At 44.4% G+C, this 19,117-nt stretch overlaps 12 non-coding genes and 4 pseudogenes across 12 annotated transcripts; all 16 read right to left on the bottom strand.

Moving 5' to 3' along the window:
• Positions 1–273: 273 nt before the first annotated feature.
• LOC125736098 (5S ribosomal RNA) lies at positions 274–392 on the bottom strand. Its single transcript, XR_007395381.1, has one exon. It is a non-coding gene; the product is annotated as a 5S ribosomal RNA (ribosomal RNA).
• Positions 393–1,469: 1,077 nt separating this feature from the next.
• Positions 1,470–1,588, bottom strand: LOC125735045 (5S ribosomal RNA). The gene has a single exon (XR_007394344.1). It is a non-coding gene; the product is annotated as a 5S ribosomal RNA (ribosomal RNA).
• A 1,081-nt stretch (positions 1,589–2,669) lies between these two features.
• LOC125736255 (5S ribosomal RNA) lies at positions 2,670–2,788 on the bottom strand. Its single transcript, XR_007395539.1, has one exon. It is a non-coding gene; the product is annotated as a 5S ribosomal RNA (ribosomal RNA).
• A 1,078-nt stretch (positions 2,789–3,866) lies between these two features.
• Positions 3,867–3,985, bottom strand: LOC125734476 (5S ribosomal RNA). The gene has a single exon (XR_007393786.1). It is a non-coding gene; the product is annotated as a 5S ribosomal RNA (ribosomal RNA).
• Positions 3,986–5,063: 1,078 nt separating this feature from the next.
• Positions 5,064–5,182, bottom strand: LOC125734474 (5S ribosomal RNA). Its single transcript, XR_007393784.1, has one exon. It is a non-coding gene; the product is annotated as a 5S ribosomal RNA (ribosomal RNA).
• A 1,082-nt stretch (positions 5,183–6,264) lies between these two features.
• LOC125734473 (5S ribosomal RNA) lies at positions 6,265–6,383 on the bottom strand. The gene has a single exon (XR_007393783.1). It is a non-coding gene; the product is annotated as a 5S ribosomal RNA (ribosomal RNA).
• A 1,078-nt stretch (positions 6,384–7,461) lies between these two features.
• Positions 7,462–7,580, bottom strand: LOC125731342 (5S ribosomal RNA; annotated as a pseudogene).
• Positions 7,581–8,660: 1,080 nt separating this feature from the next.
• LOC125731873 (5S ribosomal RNA) lies at positions 8,661–8,779 on the bottom strand (annotated as a pseudogene).
• A 1,076-nt stretch (positions 8,780–9,855) lies between these two features.
• On the bottom strand, positions 9,856–9,974 carry LOC125735447 (5S ribosomal RNA). Its single transcript, XR_007394743.1, has one exon. It is a non-coding gene; the product is annotated as a 5S ribosomal RNA (ribosomal RNA).
• Positions 9,975–11,051: 1,077 nt separating this feature from the next.
• On the bottom strand, positions 11,052–11,170 carry LOC125731341 (5S ribosomal RNA; annotated as a pseudogene).
• Positions 11,171–12,249: 1,079 nt separating this feature from the next.
• Positions 12,250–12,368, bottom strand: LOC125731579 (5S ribosomal RNA; annotated as a pseudogene).
• Positions 12,369–13,444: 1,076 nt separating this feature from the next.
• LOC125736159 (5S ribosomal RNA) lies at positions 13,445–13,563 on the bottom strand. Its single transcript, XR_007395442.1, has one exon. It is a non-coding gene; the product is annotated as a 5S ribosomal RNA (ribosomal RNA).
• A 1,069-nt stretch (positions 13,564–14,632) lies between these two features.
• On the bottom strand, positions 14,633–14,751 carry LOC125736854 (5S ribosomal RNA). The gene has a single exon (XR_007396122.1). It is a non-coding gene; the product is annotated as a 5S ribosomal RNA (ribosomal RNA).
• A 1,082-nt stretch (positions 14,752–15,833) lies between these two features.
• LOC125733793 (5S ribosomal RNA) lies at positions 15,834–15,952 on the bottom strand. The gene has a single exon (XR_007393129.1). It is a non-coding gene; the product is annotated as a 5S ribosomal RNA (ribosomal RNA).
• Positions 15,953–17,026: 1,074 nt separating this feature from the next.
• LOC125736046 (5S ribosomal RNA) lies at positions 17,027–17,145 on the bottom strand. Its single transcript, XR_007395329.1, has one exon. It is a non-coding gene; the product is annotated as a 5S ribosomal RNA (ribosomal RNA).
• A 1,082-nt stretch (positions 17,146–18,227) lies between these two features.
• On the bottom strand, positions 18,228–18,346 carry LOC125732714 (5S ribosomal RNA). Its single transcript, XR_007392085.1, has one exon. It is a non-coding gene; the product is annotated as a 5S ribosomal RNA (ribosomal RNA).
• Positions 18,347–19,117: the final 771 nt, after the last annotated feature.

Genomic DNA, 19,117 nt, shown 5'->3' with positions numbered 1-19,117 from the left:
CTTTATCATTAACAATAAGTTGTAAAACGTGAATGGGGAGTGACAGTCTTCAAGTTTGTGAGAAGATCGCGCCCTGGTGGAATAAAGGCACGAACAGCTTACAGCACCTAGAATTACCAGGAAGTATTTAGAGTAAAACGGTGTGTAAAAGCTGCCTTTATGAATGAGAGAAAAAAAATATAAATATATATAAAATAGTAAAATGGAAGGGGAGTGATAGATTTAAATTAATCGTGAAGTGGAGCGCCCCCTGTATAAAGTAAAAGTGAGAAAAGCTTACAGCACCTGGTATTCCCAGGTGGTTTTCCATCCAAGTACTAACCAGACCCTACCCTGCTTAGCTTCCAAGACCAGACGAGATCGGGTGTGTTCAGGGTGGTATGGCCGTAAGCGAGAGATGCTACCAAAAACAGCCATTTTGCATTACACGCGTCTATACATGCCAGTTAGTCCCATTGGATCCTACTCCTGGTTTTTTTTTTTTTATCTGACTCACACTGCAGCCCCACCATCCAATCGGCAGCGCCGGACCCACACCAAACATTCACCAAACTACTCAGCCGGCAGCCTACCACAATTATTCCATTCTTTCCGCATCCGCACACTTCCTTCTTTTTAACTCCTTTTCACTACCACACAGGTTAATCGCCGCACGTCCCCCGCCGGCAAACATTACTCCTTTGCCTACTGCATGCAGGCTTCTCTTAACGACCCTCTGTTATCAACTCCGCTAACAGCCACAAAATCTCCGCCGCACGAAGCCCACTGGTAGCTGCTGAATCACATGCTTCCCCAAAACGTCGCGCTGTCAGAACACTGGGAGCTACACACACCAACAAGTCCATACTGCAGGCTGCAGCCAGAACAATTTTCTACATTCAAACATCGACGGCCTCTTCTCTCTAAAAATTCACCAGACCGCTTCTACCACCAGCAAAGAAGTTTCCATCCCTAATTCCTCTGTGATTCCCACTAACCTAAACATTAAGCTGGCATTGAAGGGTGTGAATTACCCCGGCCAATCTGTTCTTTTAAATACAGCTTTTAGCAAGTTTTGAAAGGAGAAGAGCAGAACTTGCTATGCCAATAATATCGAGTCTTCTGTGGCGAAGTGGTTTTTGCATAGAAAACAAAGCGGTCAGTTGAAGAGGAATAATATCAGTACTTTGTTTAAAACTGTGTGTAAAAAGCTGTCTCTTTATCATTAACAATAAGTTGTAAAACGTGAATTGGGAGTGACAGTCTTCAAGTTTGTGAGAAGATCGCGACCTGGTGGAATAAAGGCACGAACAGCTTACAGCACCTAGAATTACCAGGAAGTATTTAGAGTAAAACGGTTTCTAAAAGCTGCCTTTATGAATGAGAGAAAAAATATATAAATATATATAAAATAGTAAAATGGAAGGGGAGTGATAGATTTAAATTAATCGTGAAGTGGAGCGCCCCCTGTATAAAGAAAAAGTGAGAAAAGCTTACAGCACCTGGTATTCCCAGGTGGTTTCCCATCCAAGTACTAACCAGACCCTACCCTGCTTAGCTTCCAAGATCAGACGAGATCGGGCGTGTTCAGGGTGGTATGGCCATAAGCGAGAGATGCTACCAAAAACAGCCATTTTGCATTACACGCGTCTATACATGCCAGTTAGTCCCATTGGATCCTACTCCTGGTTTTTTTTTTTTTTTATCTGACTCACACTGCAGCCCCACCATCCAATCGGCAGCGCCGGACCCACACCAAACATTCACCAAACTACTCAGCCGGCAGCCTACCACAATTATTCCATTCTTTCCGCATCCGCACACTTCCTTCTTTTTAACTCCTTTTCACTACCGCACAGGTTAATCGCCGCACGTCCCCCGCCGGCAAACATTACTCCTTTGCCTACTGCATGTAGGCTTCTCTTAACGACCCTCTGTTATCAACTCCGCTAACAGCCACAAAATCTCCGCCGCACGAAGCCCACTGGTAGCTGCTGAATCACATGCTTCCCCAAAACGTCGCGCTGTCAGAACACTGGGAGCTACACACACCAACAAGTCCATACTGCAGGCTGCAGCCAGATCAATTTTCTACATTCAAACATCGACGGCCTCTTCTCTCTAAAAATTCACCAGACCGCTTCTACCACCAGCAAAGAAGTTTCCATCCCTAATTCCTCTTTGATTCCCACTAACCTAAACATTAAGCTGGCATTGAAGGGTGTGAATTACCCCGGCCAATCTGTTCTTTTAAATACAGCTTTTAGCAAGTTTTGAAAGGAGAAGAGCAGAACTTGCTATGCCAATAATATCGAGTCTTCTGTGGCGAAGTGGTTTTTGCATAGAAAACAAAGCGGTCAGTTGAAGAGGAATAATATCAGTACTTTGTTTAAAACTGTGTGTAAAAAGCTGTCTCTTTATCATTAACAATAAGTTGTAAAACGTGAATGGGGAGTGACAGTCTTCAAGTTTGTGAGAAGATCGCGCCCTGGTGGAATAAAGGCACGAACAGCTTACAGCACCTAGAATTACCAGGAAGTATTTAGAGTAAAACGGTTTCTAAAAGCTGCCTTTATGAATGAGAGAAAAAAAAAATATATATATATATGAAATACTAAAATGGAAGGGGAGTGATAGATTTAAATTAATCGTGAAGTGGAGCGCCCCCTGTATAAAGTAAAAGTGAGAAAAGCTTACAGCACCTGGTATTCCCAGGAGGTCTCCCATCCAAATACTAACCAGACCCTACGCTGCTTGGCTTCCGAGATCAGACGAGATCGGGCGTGTTCAGGGTGGTATGGCCGTAAGCGAGAGATGCTACCAAAAACAGCCCTTTTGCATTACACGCGTCTATACATGCCAGTTAGTCCCATTGGATCCTACTCCTGGTTTTTTTTTTTTTTTTATCTGACTCACACTGCAGCCCCACCATCCAATCGGCAGCGCCGGACCCACACCAAACATTCACCAAACTACTCAGCCGGCAGCCTACCACAATTATTCCATTCTTTCCGCATCCGCACACTTCCTTCTCTTTAACTCCTTTTCACTACCGCACAGGTTAATCGCCGCACGTCCCCCGCCGGCAAACATTACTCCTTTGCCTACTGCATGCAGGCTTCTCTTAACGACCCTCTGTTATCAACTCCGCTAACAGCCACAAAATCTCCGCCGCACGAAGCCCACTGGTAGCTGCTGAATCACATGCTTCCCCAAAACGTCGCGCTGTCAGAACACTGGGAGCTACACACGCCAACAAGTCCATACTGCAGGCTGCAGCCAGAACAATTTTCTACATTCAAACATCGACGGCCTCTTCTCTCTAAAAATTCACCAGACCGCTTCTACCACCAGCAAAGAAGTTTCCATCCCTAATTCCTCTGTGATTCCCACTAACCTAAACATTAAGCTGGCATTGAAGGGTGTGAATTACCCCGGCCAATCTGTTCTTTTAAATACAGCTTTTAGCAAGTTTTGAAAGGAGAAGAGCAGAACTTGCTATGCCAATATTATCGAGTCTTCTGTGGCGAAGTGGTTTTTGCATAGAAAACAAAGCGGTCAGTTGAAGAGGAATAATATCAGTACTTTGTTTAAAACTGTGTGTAAAAAGCTGTCTCTTTATCATTAACAATAAGTTGTAAAACGTGAATGGGGAGTGACAGTCTTCAAGTTTGTGAGAAGATCGCGCCCTGGTGGAATAAAGGCACGAAGAGCTTACAGCACCTAGAATTACCAGGCAGTATTTAGAGTAAAACGGTGTGTAAAAGCTGCCTTTATGAAAGAGAGAAAATAAAAATATATATATAAAATAGTAAAATGGAAGGGGAGTGATAGATTTAAATTAATCGTGAAGTGGAGCGCCCCCTGTATAAAGTAAAAGTGAGAAAAGCTTACAGCACCTGGTAGTCCCAGGTGGTCTCCCATCCAAGTACTAACCAGACCCTACCCTGCTTAGCTTCCGAGATCAGACGAGATCGGGCGTGTTCAGGGTGGTATGGCCGTAAGCGAGAGATGCTACCAAAAACAGCCCTTTTGCATTACACGCCTCTATACATGCCAGTTGGTCCCATTGGATCCTACTAATGTTCTTTTTTTTTTTTTTATCTGACTCACACTGCAGCACCACCATCCAATCGGCAGCGCCGGACCCACACCAAACATTCACCAAACTACTCAGCCGGCAGCCTACCACAATTATTCCATTCTTTCCGCATCCGCACACTTCCTTCTCTTTAACTCCTTTTCACTACCGCACAGGTTAATCGCCGCACGTCCCCCGCCGGCAAACATTACTCCTTTGCCTACTGCATGCAGGCTTCTCTTAACGACCCTCTGTTATCAACTCCGCTAACAGCCACAAAATCTCCGCCGCACGAAGCCCACTGGTAGCTGCTGAATCACATGCTTCCCCAAAACGTCGCGCTGTCAGAACACTGGGAGCTACACACACCAACAAGTCCATACTGCAGGCTGCAGCCAGAACAATTTTCTACATTCAAACATCGACGGCCTCTTCTCTCTAAAAATTCACCAGACCGCTTCTACCACCAGCAAAGAAGTTTCCATCCCTAATTCCTCTGTGATTCCCAATAACCTAAACATTAAGCTGGCATTGAAGGGTGTGAATTACCCCGGCCAATCTGTTCTTTTAAATACAGCTTTTAGCAAGTTTTGAAAGGAGAAGAGCAGAACTTGCTATGCCAATAATATCGAGTCTTCTGTGGCGAAGTGGTTTTTGCATAGAAAACAAAGCGGTCAGTTGAAGAGGAATAATATCAGTACTTTGTTTAAAACTGTGTGTAAAAAGCTGTCTCTTTATCATTAACAATAAGTTGTAAAACGTGAATGGGGAGTGACAGTCTTCAAGTTTGTGAGAAGATCGCGCCCTGGTGGAATAAAGGCACGAAGAGCTTACAGCACCTAGAATTACCAGGCAGTATTTAGAGTAAAACGGTGTGTAAAAGCTGCCTTTATGAAAGAGAGAAAATAAAAAAATATATATAAAATAGTAAAATGGAAGGGGAGTGATAGATTTAAATTAATCGTGAAGTGGAGCGCCCCCTGTATAAAGTAAAAGTGAGAAAAGCTTACAGCACCTGGTAGTCCCAGGTGGTCTCCCATCCAAGTACTAACCAGACCCTACCCTGCTTAGCTTCCGAGATCAGACGAGATCGGGCGTGTTCAGGGTGGTATGGCCGTAAGCGAGAGATGCTACCAAAAACAGCCCTTTTGCATTACACGCCTCTATACATGCCAGTTGGTCCCATTGGATCCTATTAATGTTCTTTTTTTTTTTTTTTATCTGACTCACACTGCAGCCCCACCATCCAATCGGCAGCGCCGGACCCACACCAAACATTCACCAAACTACTCAGCCGGCAGCCTACCACAATTATTCCATTCTTTCCGCATCCGCACACTTCCTTCTCTTTAACTCCTTTTCACTACCGCACAGGATAATTGCCGCACGTCCCCCGCCGGCAAACATTACTCCTTTGCCTACCTCATGCAGGCTTCTCTTAACAACCCTCTGTTATCAACTCCGCTAACAGCCACAAAATCTCTGCCGCACGAAGCCCACTGGTAGCTGTTGAATCACATGCTTCCCCAAAACGTCGCGCTGTCAGAACACTGGGAGCTACACACACCAACAAGTCCATACTGCAGGCTGCAGCCAGAACAATTTTCTACATTCAAACATTGACGGCCTCTTCTCTCTAAAAATTCACCAGACCGCTTCTACCACCAGCAAAGAAGTTTCCATCCCTAATTCCTCTGTGATTCCCACTAACCTAAACATTAAGCTGGCATTGAAGGGTGTGAATTACCCCGGCCAACCTGCTCTTTTAAATACAGCTTTTAGCAAGTTTTGAAGTGAGGAGAAGAGCAGACCTTGCTATGCCAATAATAACGAGTCTTCTGTGGCGAAGTCGTTTTTGCATAGAAAACAAAGCGGTGAGTTGAAGAGGAATAATATCAGTACTTTGTTTAAAACTGTGTGTAAAAAGCTGTCTCTTTATCATTAACAATAAGTTGTAAAACGTGAATGGGGAGTGACAGTCTTCAAGTTTGTGAGAAGATCGCGCCCTGGTGGAATAAAGGCACGAAGAGCTTACAGCACCTAGAATTACCAGGCAGTATTTAGAGTAAAACGGTGTGTAAAAGCTGCCTTTATGAAAGAGAGAAAATAAAAAAATATATATAAAATAGTAAAATGGAAGGGGAGTGATAGATTTAAATTAATCGTGAAGTGGAGCGCCCCCTGTATAAAGTAAAAGTGAGAAAAGCTTACAGCACCTGGTAGTCCCAGGTGGTCTCCCATCCAAGTACTAACCAGACCCTACCCTGCTTAGCTTCCGAGATCAGACGAGATCGGGCGTGTTCAGGGTGGTATGGCCGTAAGCGAGAGATGCTACCAAAAACAGCCCTTTTGCATTACACGCCTCTATACATGCCAGTTGGTCCCATTGGATCCTATTAATGTTCTTTTTTTTTTTTTTTATCTGACTCACACTGCAGCCCCACCATCCAATCGGCAGCGCCGGACCCACACCAAACATTCACCAAACTACTCAGCCGGCAGCCTACCACAATTATTCCATTCTTTCCGCATCCGCACACTTCCTTCTCTTTAACTCCTTTTCACTACCGCACAGGATAATTGCCGCACGTCCCCCGCCGGCAAACATTACTCCTTTGCCTACCTCATGCAGGCTTCTCTTAACAACCCTCTGTTATCAACTCCGCTAACAGCCACAAAATCTCTGCCGCACGAAGCCCACTGGTAGCTGTTGAATCACATGCTTCCCCAAAACGTCGCGCTGTCAGAACACTGGGAGCTACACACACCAACAAGTCCATACTGCAGGCTGCAGCCAGAACAATTTTCTACATTCAAACATTGACGGCCTCTTCTCTCTAAAAATTCACCAGACCGCTTCTACCACCAGCAAAGAAGTTTCCATCCCTAATTCCTCTGTGATTCCCACTAACCTAAACATTAAGCTGGCATTGAAGGGTGTGAATTACCCCGGCCAACCTGCTCTTTTAAATACAGCTTTTAGCAAGTTTTGAAGGGAGGAGAAGAGCAGACCTTGCTATGCCAATAATAACGAGTCTTCTGTGGCGAAGTCGTTTTTGCATAGAAAACAAAGCGGTGAGTTGAAGAGGAATAATATCAGTACTTTGTTTAAAACTGTGTGTAAAAAGCTGTCTCTTTATCATTAACAATAAGTTGTAAAATGTGAATGGGGAGTGACAGTCTTCAAGTTTGTGAGAAGATCGCGCCCTGGTGGAATAAAGGCACGAACAGCTTACAGCAGCTATAATTACCAGGCAGTATTTAGAGTAAAACGGTGTGTAAAAGCTGCCTTTATGAATGAGAGAAAAAAGAAATATATAAAATAGTAAAATGGAAGGGGAGTGATAGATTTAAATTAATCGTGAAGTGGAGCGCCCCCTGTATAAAGTAAAAGTGAGAAAAGCTTACAGCACCTGGTATTCCCAGGTGGTCTCCCATCCAAGTACTAACCAGACCCTAGCCTGCTTAGCTTCCAAGATAAGACGAGATCGGGCGCGTTCAGGGTGGTACGGCCGTAAGCGAGAGACGCTACCAAAAATAGCCCTTTTGCATTACACGCGTCTATACATGCCAGTTATTCCCATTGGATCCTACTCCTGTTTTTTTTTTTTTTTTTATCTGACTCACACATCAGCACCACCATCCAATCGGCAGCACCGGACCCACACCAAACATTCACCAAACTACTCAGCCAGCAGCCTACCACAATTATTCCATTCTTTCCGCATCCGCACACTTCCTTCTCTTTAACTCCTTTTCACTACCGCACAGGTTAATTGCCGCACGTCCCCCGCCGGCAAACATTACTCCTTTGCCTACCTCATGCAGGCTTCTCTTAACAACCCTCTGTTATCAACTCCGCTAACAGCCACAAAATCTCCGCCGCACGAAGCCCACTGGTAGCTGTTGAATCACATGCTTCCCCAAAACGTCGCGCTGTCAGAACACTGGGAGCTACACACACCAACAAGTCCATACTGCAGGCTGCAGCCAGAACAATTTTCTACATTGAAACATCGACGGCCTCTTCTCTCTAAAAATTCACCAGACCGCTTCTACCATCAACAAAGAAGTTTCCATCCCTAATTCCTCTGTGATTCCCACTAACCTAAACATTAAGCTGGCATTGAAGGGTGTGAATTACCCCGGCCAACCTGATCTTTTAAATACAGCTTTTAGCAAGTTTTGAAAGGAGGAGAAGAGCAGACCTTGCTATGCCAACAATATCAAGTCTTCTGTGGCGAAGTGGTTTTTGCATAGAAAACAAAGCGGTGAGTTGAAGAGGAATTATATCAGTACTTTGTTTAAAACTGTGTGTAAAAAGCTGTCTCTTTATTATTAACAATAAGTTGTAAAACGTGAATGGGGAGTGACAGTCTTCAAGTTTGTGAGAAGATCGTGCCCTGGTGGAATAAAGGCACGAACAGCTTACAGCACCTAGAATTACCAGGCAGTATTTAGAGTAAAACGTGTGTAAAAGCTGCCTTTATGAAAGAGAGAAAATAAAAATATATATATAAAATAGTAAAATGGAAGGGGAGTGCTAGATTTCAATTAATCGTGAAGTGGAGCGCCCCCTGTATAAAGTAAAAGTGAGAAAAGCTTACAGGACCTGGTATTCCCAGGTGGTCTCCCATCCAAGTACTAACCAGACCCTAGCCTGCTTAGCTTCCGAGATAAGACACGATCGGGCGCATTCAGGGAGGTATGGCCGTAAGCGAGAGATGCTACCAAAAATAGCCCTTTTGCATTACACGCGTCTATACATGCCAGTTATTCCCATTGGATCCTACTCCTGTTTTTTTTTTTTTTTATCTGACTCACACTGCAGCACCACCATCCAATCGGCAGCACCGCACCCACACCAAACATTCACCAAACTACTCAGCCGGCAGCCTACCACAATTATTCCATTCTTTCCGCATCCGCACACTTCCTTCTTTTTAACTCCTTTTCACTACCGCACAGGTTAATCGCCGCACGTCCCCCGCCGGCAAACATTACTCCTTTGCCTACTGCATGCAGGCTTCTCTTAACGACTCTCTGTTATCAACTCCGCTAACAGCCACAAAATCTCCGCCGCACGAAGCCCACTGGTAGCTGCTGAATCACATGCTTCCCCAAAACGTCGCGCTGTCAGAACACTGGGAGCTACACACACCAACAAGTCCATACTGCAGGCTGCAGCCAGAACAATTTTCTACATTCAAACATCGACGGTCTCTTCTCTCTAAAAATTCACCAGACCGCTTCTACCACCAGCAAAGAAGTTTCCATCCCTAATTCCTCTGTGATTCCCACTAACCTAAACATTAAGCTGGCATTGAAGGGTGTGAATTACCCCGGCCAATCTGTTCTTTTAAATAGAGCTTTCAGCAAGTTTTGAAAGGAGAAGAGCAGAACTTGCTATGCCAATAATATCGAGTCTTCTGTGGCGAAGTGGTTTTTGCATAGAAAACAAAGCGGTCAGTTGAAGAGGAATAATATCAGTACTTTGTTTAAAACTGTGTGTAAAAAGCTGTCTCTTTATCATTAACAATAAGTTGTAAAACGTGAATGGGGAGTGACAGTCTTCAAGTTTGTGAGAAGATCGCGCCCTGGTGGAATAAAGGCACGAACAGCTTACAGCACCTAGAATTACCAGGAAGTATTTAGAGTAAAACGGTGTGTAAAAGCTGCCTTTATGAATGAGAGAAAAAAAAAATATATATATAAAATAGTAAAATGGAAGGGGAGTGATAGATTTAAATTAATCGTGAAGTGGAGCGCCCCCTGTATAAAGTAAAAGTGAGAAAAGCTTACAGCACCTGGTAATCCCAGGTGGTCTCCCATCCAAGTACTAACCAGACCCTACCCTGCTTGGCTTCCGAGATCAGACGAGATCGGGCGTGTTCAGGGTGGTATGGCCGTAAGCGAGAGATGCTACCAAAAACAGCCCTTTTGCATTACACGCCTCTATACATGCCAGTTGGTCCCATTGGATCCTACTAATGTTCTTTTTTTTTTTTTTATCTGACTCACACTGCAGCACCACCATCCAATCGGCAGCGCCGGACCCACACCAAACATTCACCAAACTACTCAGCCGGCAGCCTACCACAATTATTCCATTCTTTCCGCATCCGCACACTTCCTTCTCTTTAACTCCTTTTCACTACCGCACAGGATAATTGCCGCACGTCCCCCGCCGGCAAACATTACTCCTTTGCCTACCTCATGCAGGCTTCTCTTAACAACCCTCTGTTATCAACTCCGCTAACAGCCACAAAATCTCTGCCGCACGAAGCCCACTGGTAGCTGTTGAATCACATGCTTCCCCAAAACGTCGCGCTGTCAGAACACTGGGAGCTACACACACCAACAAGTCCATACTGCAGGCTGCAGCCAGAACAATTTTCTACATTCAAACATTGACGGCCTCTTCTCTCTAAAAATTCACCAGACCGCTTCTACCACCAGCAAAGAAGTTTCCATCCCTAATTCCTCTGTGATTCCCACTAACCTAAACATTAAGCTGGCATTGAAGGGTGTGAATTACCCCGGCCAACCTGCTCTTTTAAATACAGCTTTTAGCAAGTTTTGAAGGGAGGAGAAGAGCAGACCTTGCTATGCCAATAATAACGAGTCTTCTGTGGCGAAGTCGTTTTTGCATAGAAAACAAAGCGGTGAGTTGAAGAGGAATAATATCAGTACTTTGTTTAAAACTGTGTGTAAAAAGCTGTCTCTTTATCATTAACAATAAGTTGTAAAATGTGAATGGGGAGTGACAGTCTTCAAGTTTGTGAGAAGATCGCGCCCTGGTGGAATAAAGGCACGAACAGCTTACAGCAGCTATAATTACCAGGCAGTATTTAGAGTAAAACGGTGTGTAAAAGCTGCCTTTATGAATGAGAGAAAAAAGAAATATATAAAATAGTAAAATGGAAGGGGAGTGATAGATTTAAATTAATCGTGAAGTGGAGCGCCCCCTGTATAAAGTAAAAGTGAGAAAAGCTTACAGCACCTGGTATTCCCAGGTGGTCTCCCATCCAAGTACTAACCAGACCCTAGCCTGCTTAGCTTCCAAGATAAGACGAGATCGGGCGCGTTCAGGGTGGTACGGCCGTAAGCGAGAGACGCTACCAAAAATAGCCCTTTTGCATTACACGCGTCTATACATGCCAGTTATTCCCATTGGATCCTACTCCTGTTTTTTTTTTTTTTTTATCTGACTCACACAGCAGCACCACCATCCAATCGGCAGCACCGGACCCACACCAAACATTCACCAAACTACTCATCCGGCAGCCTACCACAATTATTCCATTCTTTCCGCATCCGCACACTTCCTTCTCTTTAACTCCTTTTCACTACCGCACAGGTTAATTGCCGCACGTCCCCCGCCGGCAAACATTACTCCTTTGCCTACCTCATGCAGGCTTCTCTTAACAACCCTCTGTTATCAACTCCGCTAACAGCCACAAAATCTCCGCCGCACGAAGCCCACTGGTAGCTGTTGAATCACATGCTTCCCCAAAACGTCGCGCTGTCAGAACACTGGGAGCTACACACACCAACAAGTCCATACTGCAGGCTGCAGCCAGAACAATTTTCTACATTCAAACATCGACGGCCTCTTCTCTCTAAAAATTCACCAGACCGCTTCTACCATCAACAAAGAAGTTTCCATCCCTAATTCCTCTGTGATTCCCACTAACCTAAACATTAAGCTGGCATTGAAGGGTGTGAATTACCCCGGCCAACCTGCTCTTTTAAATACAGCTTTTAGCAAGTTTTGAAAGGAGGAGAAGAGCAGACCTTGCTATGCCAAGAATATCAAGTCTTCTCTGGCGAAGTGGTTTTTGCATAGAAAACAAAGCGGTGAGTTGAAGAGGAATTATATCAGTACTTTGTTTAAAACTGTGTGTAAAAAGCTGTCTCTTTATTATTAACAATAAGTTGTAAAACGTGAATGGGGAGTGACAGTCTTCAAGTTTGTGAGAAGATCGTGCCCTGGTGGAATAAAGGCACGAACAGCTTACAGCACCTAGAATTACCAGGCAGTATTTAGAGTAAAACGTGTGTAAAAGCTGCCTTTATGAAAGAGAGAAAATAAAAATATATATATAAAATAGTAAAATGGAAGGGGAGTGATAGATTTAAATTAATCGTGAAGTGGAGCGCCCCCTGTATAAAGTAAAAGTGAGAAAAGCTTACAGGACCTGGTATTCCCAGGTGGTCTCCCATCCAAGTACTAACCAGACCCTAGCCTGCTTAGCTTCCGAGATAAGACGCGATCGGGCGCATTCAGGGAGGTATGGCCGTAAGCGAGAGATGCTACCAAAAATAGCCCTTTTGCATTACACGCGTCTATACATGCCAGTTATTCCCATTGGATCCTACTCCTGTTTTTTTTTTTTTTTTATCTGACTCACACTGCAGCACCACCATCCAATCGGCAGCACCGCACCCACACCAAACATTCACCAAACTACTCAGCCGGCAGCCTACCACAATTATTCCATTCTTTCCGCATCCGCACACTTCCTTCTCTTTAAGTCCTTTTCACTACCGCACAGGTTAATCGCCGCACGCCCCCCGCCGGCAAACATTACTCCTTTGCCTACCGCATGCAGGCTTCTCTTAATGACCTTCTGTTATCAACTCCGCTAACAGCCACAAAATCTCCGCCGCACGAAGCCCACTGGTAGCTGCTGAATCACATGCTTCCCCAAAACGTCGCGCTGTCAGAACACTGGGAGCTACACACACCAACAAGTCCATACTGCAGGCTGCAGCCAGAACAATTTTCTACATTCAAACATTGACGGCCTCTTCTCTCTAAAAATTCACCAGACCGCTTCTACCACCAGCAAAGAAGTTTCCATCCCTAATTCCTCTGTGATTCCCACTAACCTAAACATTAAGCTGGCATTGAAGGGTGTGAATTACCCCGGCCAACCTGCTCTTTTAAATACAGCTTTTAGCAAGTTTTGAAAGGAGGAGAAGCGAAGACCTTGCTATGCCAATAATAACGAGTCTTCTGTGGTGAAGTCGTTTTTGCATAGAAAACAAAGCGGTGAGTTGAAGAGGAATTATATTAGTACTTTGTTTAAAACTGTGTGTAAAAAGCTGTCTCTTTATTATTAACAATAAGTTGTAAAACGTGAATGGGGAGTGACAGTCTTCAAGTTTGTGAGAAGATCGCGCCCTGGTGGAATAAAGGCACGAACAGCTTACAGCAGCTATAATTACCAGGCAGTATTTAGAGCAAAACGGTGTGTAAAAGCTGCCTTTATGAATGAGAGAAAAAAGAAATATATAAAATAGTAAAATGGAAGGGGAGTGATACATTTAAATTAATCGTGAAGTGGAGCGCCCCCTGTATAAAGTAAAAGTGAGAAAAGCTTACAGCACCTGGTATTCCCAGGTGGTCTCCCATCCAAGTACTAACCAGACCCTAGCCTGCTTAGCTTCCGAGATCAGATGAGATCGGGCACGTTCAGGGTGGTATGGGCGTAAGCGAGAGACGCTACCAAAAATAGCCCTTTTACATTACACGCGTCTATACATACCAGTTAGTCCCATTGGATCCTACTCCTGTTTTTTTTTTTTTTCTGACTCACACTGCAGCACCACCATCCAATCGGCAGAACCGGACCCACACCAAACATTCACCAAACTGCTCATCCGGCAGCCTACCACAATTATTCCATTCTTTCCGCATCCGCACACTTCCTTCTCTTTACCTCCTTTTCACTACCTCACAGGTTAATCGCTGCACGTCCCCCGCCGGCAAACATTACTCCTTTGCCTACCTCTTGCAGGATTCTCTTAACAACCCTCTGTTATCAACTCCGCTAACAGCCACAAAATCTCTGCCGCACGAAGCGCACTGGTAGCTGTTGAATCACATGCTTCTCCAAAACGTCGCGCTGTCAGAGCACTGGGAGCTACACACACCAACAAGTCCATACTGCAGGCTGCAGCCAGAACAATTTTCTACATTCAAACATCGACAGCCTCTTCTCTCTAAAAATTCACCAGACCGCTTCTACCACCAGCAAAGAAGTTTCCATCCCTAATTCTTCTGTGATTCCCACTAACCTAAACATTAAGCTGGCATTGAAGGGTGTAAATTACCCCGGCCAACCTGCTCTTTTAAATACAGCTTTTAGCAAGTTTTGAAAGGAGGAGAAGAGCAGATAATATGCCAATAATATCGAATATTCTGTGGCGAAGTGGTTTTTGCATAGAAAACAAAGCGGTGAGTTGAAGAGGAATTATATTAGTACTTTGTTTAAAACTGTGTGTAAAAAGCTGTCTCTTTATTATTAACAATGAGTTGTAAAACGTGAATGGGGAGTGACAGTCTTCAAGTTTGTGAGAAGATCGCGCCCTGGTGGAATAAAGGCACGAACAGCTTACAGCAGCTATAATTACCAGGCAGTATTTAGAGTAAAACGGTGTGTAAAAGCTGCCTTTATGAATGAGAGAAAAAAGAAATATATAAAATAGTAAAATGGAAGGGGAGTGATACATTTAAATTAATCGTGAAGTGGAGCGCCCCCTGTATAAAGTAAAAGTGAGAAAAGCTTACAGCACCTGGTATTCCCAGGTGGTCTCCCATTCAAGTACTAACCAGACCCTAGCCTGCTTAGCTTCCAAGATCAGACGAGATCGGGCGCGTTCAGGGTGGTATGGCCGTAAGTGAGAGACGCTACCAAAAATAGCCCTTTTGCATTACACGCGTCTATACATGCCAGTTAGTCCCATTGGATCCTACTCCTGTTTTTTTTTTTTTTTTTATCTGACTCACACTGCAGCCCCACCATCCAATCGGCAGTGCCGGAACCACACCAAACATTCACCAAACTACTCAGCCGGCAGCCTACCACAATTATTCCATTCTTTCCGCATCCGCACACTTCCTTCTCTTTAACTCCTTTTCACTACCGCACAGGTTAATCGCCGCACGTCCCCCGCCGGCAAACATTACTCCTTTGCCTACCTCATGCAGGCTTCTCTTAACAACCCTGTGTTATCAACTCCGCTAACAGCCACAAAATCTCTGCCGCACGAAGCCCACTGGTAGCTGTTGAATCACATGCTTCCCCAAAACGTCGCGCTGTCAGAACACTGGGAGCTACACACACCAACAAGTCCATACTGCAGGCTGCATCCAGAACAATTTTCTACATTGAAACATCGACGGCCTCTTCTCTCTAAAAATTCACCAGACCGCTTCTACCACCAGCAAAGAAGTTTCCATCCCTAATACCTCTGTGATTTCCACTAACCTAAACATTAATCTGGCATTGAAGGGTGTGAATTACCCCGGCCAACCTGCTCTTTTAAATAAAGCTTTTAGCAAGTTTTGAAGGGAGGAGAAGAGCAGACCTTGCTTTGCCAATAATATCGAGTCTTCTGTGGCGAAGTGGTTTTTGCATAGAAAACAAAGCGGTGAGTTGAAGAGGAATTATATCAGTACTTTGTTTAAAACTGTGTGTAAAAAGCTGTCTCTTTATCATTAACAATAAGTTGTAAAACGTGAATGGGGAGTGACAGTCTTCAAGTTTGTGAGAAGATCGCGCCCTGGTGGAATAAAGGCACGAAGAGCTTACAGCACCTAGAATTACCAGGCAGTATTTAGAGTAAAACGTGTGTAAAAGCTGCCTTTATGAATGAGAGAAAAAAAAAATATATATATATAAAATAGTAAAATGGAAGGGGAGTGATAGATTTAAATTAATCGTGAAGTGGAGCGCCCCCTGTATAAAGTAAAAGTGAGATAAGCTTACAGCACCTGGTATTCCTAGGAGGTCTCCCATCCAAGTACTAACCAGACCCTACCCTGCTTGGCTTCCGAGATCGGATGAGATCGGGCGTGTTCAGGGTGGTATGGCCATAAGCGAGAGATGCGACCAAAAACAGCCCTTTTGCATTACACGCGTCTATACATGCCAGTTAGTCCCATTGGATCCTACTAATGTTCTTTTTTTTTTTTTTATCTGACTCACACTGCAGCCCCACCATCCAATCGGCAGCGTCGGACCCACACCAAACATTCACCAAACTACTCAGCCAGCAGCCTACCACAATTATTCCATTCTTTCCGCATCCGCACACTTCCTTCTCTTTAACTCCTTTTCACTACCTCACAGGTTAATCGCTGCACGTCCCCCGCCGGCAAACATTACTCCTTTGCCTACCTCTTGCAGGATTCTCTTAACAACCCTCTGTTATCAACTCCGCTAACAGCCACAAAATCTCTGCCGCACGAAGCCCACTGGTAGCTGTTGAATCACATGCTTCTCCAAAACGTCGCGCTGTCAGAGCACTGGGAGCTACACACACCAACAAGTCCATACTGCAGGCTGCAGCCAGAACAATTTTCTACATTCAAACATCGACAGCCTCTTCTCTCTAAAAATTCACCAGACCGCTTCTACCACCAGCAAAGAAGTTTCCATCCCTAATTCTTCTGTGATTCCCACTAACCTAAACATTAAGCTGGCATTGAAGGGTGTAAATTACCCCGGCCAACCTGCTCTTTTAAATACAGCTTTTAGCAAGTTTTGAAAGGAGGAGAAGAGCAGATAATATGCCAATAATATCGAATATTCTGTGGCGAAGTGGTTTTTGCATAGAAAACAAAGCGGTGAATTGAAGAGGAATTATATTAGTACTTTGTTTAAAACTGTGTGTAAAAAGCTGTCTCTTTATTATTAACAATAAGTTGTAAAACGTGAATGGGGAGTGACAGTCTTCAAGTTTGTGAGAAGATCGCGCCCTGGTGGAATAAAGGCACGAACAGCTTACAGCAGCTATAATTACCAGGCAGTATTTAGAGTAAAACGGTGTGTAAAAGCTGCCTTTATGAATGAGAGAAAAAAGAAATATATAAAATAGTAAAATGGAAGGGGAGTGATACATTTAAATTAATCGTGAAGTGGAGCGCCCCCTGTATAAAGTAAAAGTGAGAAAAGCTTACAGCACCTGGTATTCCCAGGCGGTCTCCCATTCAAGTACTAACCAGACCCTAGCCTGCTTAGCTTCCAAGATCAGACGAGATCGGGCGCGTTCAGGGTGGTATGGCCGTAAGCGAGAGACGCTACCAAAAATAGCCCTTTTGCATTACACGCGTCTATACATGCCAGTTAGTCCCATTGGATCCTACTCCTGTTTTTTTTTTTTTTTTTATCTGACTCACACTGCAGCCCCACCATCCAATCGGCAGTGCCGGAACCACACCAAACATTCACCAAACTACTCAGCCGGCAGCCTACCACAATTATTCCATTCTTTCCGCATCCGCACACTTCCTTCTCTTTAACTCCTTTTCACTACCGCACAGGTTAATCGCCGCACGTCCCCCGCCGGCAAACATTACTCCTTTGCCTACCTCATGCAGGCTTCTCTTAACAACCCTGTGTTATCAACTCCGCTAACAGCCACAAAATCTCTGCCGCACGAAGCCCACTGGTAGCTGTTGAATCACATGCTTCCCCAAAACGTCGCGCTGTCAGAACACTGGGAGCTACACACACCAACAAGTCCATACTGCAGGCTGCATCCAGAACAATTTTCTACATTGAAACATCGACGGCCTCTTCTCTCTAAAAATTCACCAGACCGCTTCTACCACCAGCAAAGAAGTTTCCATCCCTAATACCTCTGTGATTCCCACTAACCTAAACATTAATCTGGCATTGAAGGGTGTGAATTACCCCGGCCAACCTGCTCTTTTAAATAAAGCTTTTAGCAAGTTTTGAAGGGAGGAGAAGAGCAGACCTTGCTTTGCCAATAATATCGAGTCTTCTGTGGCGAAGTGGTTTTTGCATAGAAAACAAAGCGGTGAGTTGAAGAGGAATTATATCAGTACTTTGTTTAAAACTGTGTGTAAAAAGCTGTCTCTTTATCATTAACAATAAGTTGTAAAACGTGAATGGGGAGTGACAGTCTTCAAGTTTGTGAGAAGATCGCGCCCTGGTGGAATAAAGGCACGAACAGCTTACAGCACCTAGAATTACCAGGCAGTATTTAGAGTAAAACGTGTGTAAAAGCTGCCTTTATGAATGAGAGTAAAAAAAAATATATATATATAAAATAGTAAAATGGAAGGGGAGTGATAGATTTAAATTAATCGTGAAGTGGAGCACCCCCTGTATAAAGTAAAAGTGAGATAAGCTTACAGCACCTGGTATTCCCAGGAGGTCTCCCATCCAAGTACTAACCAGACCCTACCCTGCTTGGCTTCCGAGATCGGATGAGATCGGGCGTGTTCAGGGTGGTATGGCCATAAGCGAGAGATGCGACCAAAAACAGCCCTTTTGCATTACACGCGTCTATACATGCCAGTTAGTCCCATTGGATCCTACTAATGTTCTTTTTTTTTTTTTTATCTGACTCACACTGCAGCCCCACCATCCAATCGGCAGCGCCGGACCCACACCAAACATTCACCAAACTACTCAGCCAGCAGCCTACCACAATTATTCCATTCTTTCCGCATCCGCACACTTCCTTCTCTTTAACTCCTTTTCACTACCGCACAGGTTAATCGCTGCACGTCCCCCGCCGGCAAACATTACTCCTTTGCCTACCTCTTGCAGGATTCTCTTAACAACCCTCTGTTATCAACTCCGCTAACAGCCACAAAATCTCTGCCGCACGAAGCCCACTGGTAGCTGTTGAATCACATGCTTCTCCAAAACGTCGCGCTGTCAGAGCACTGGGAGCTACACACACCAACAAGTCCATACTGCAGGCTGCAGCCAGAACAATTTTCTACATTCAAACATCGACAGCCTCTTCTCTCTAAAAATTCACCAGACCGCTTCTACCACCAGCAAAGAAGTTTCCATCCCTAATTCTTCTGTGATTCCCACTAACCTAAACATTAAGCTGGCATTGAAGGGTGTGAATTACCCCGGCCAACCTGCTCTTTTAAATAAAGCTTTTAGCAAGTTTTGAAGGGAGGAGAAGAGCAGACCTTGCTTTGCCAATAATATCGAGTCTTCTGTGGCGAAGTGGTTTTTGCATAGAAAACAAAGCGGTGAGTTGAAGAGGAATTAT

The sequence above is a fragment of the Brienomyrus brachyistius genome, chromosome 2 (assembly GCF_023856365.1).
Source record: "Brienomyrus brachyistius isolate T26 chromosome 2, BBRACH_0.4, whole genome shotgun sequence".
In the NCBI taxonomy this organism is placed as follows: Eukaryota; Metazoa; Chordata; class Actinopteri; order Osteoglossiformes; family Mormyridae; genus Brienomyrus; species Brienomyrus brachyistius.
The sequence above is the reverse complement of the archived record's forward strand: the minus strand, read 5'-3'. Positions and strand labels throughout refer to the sequence as shown.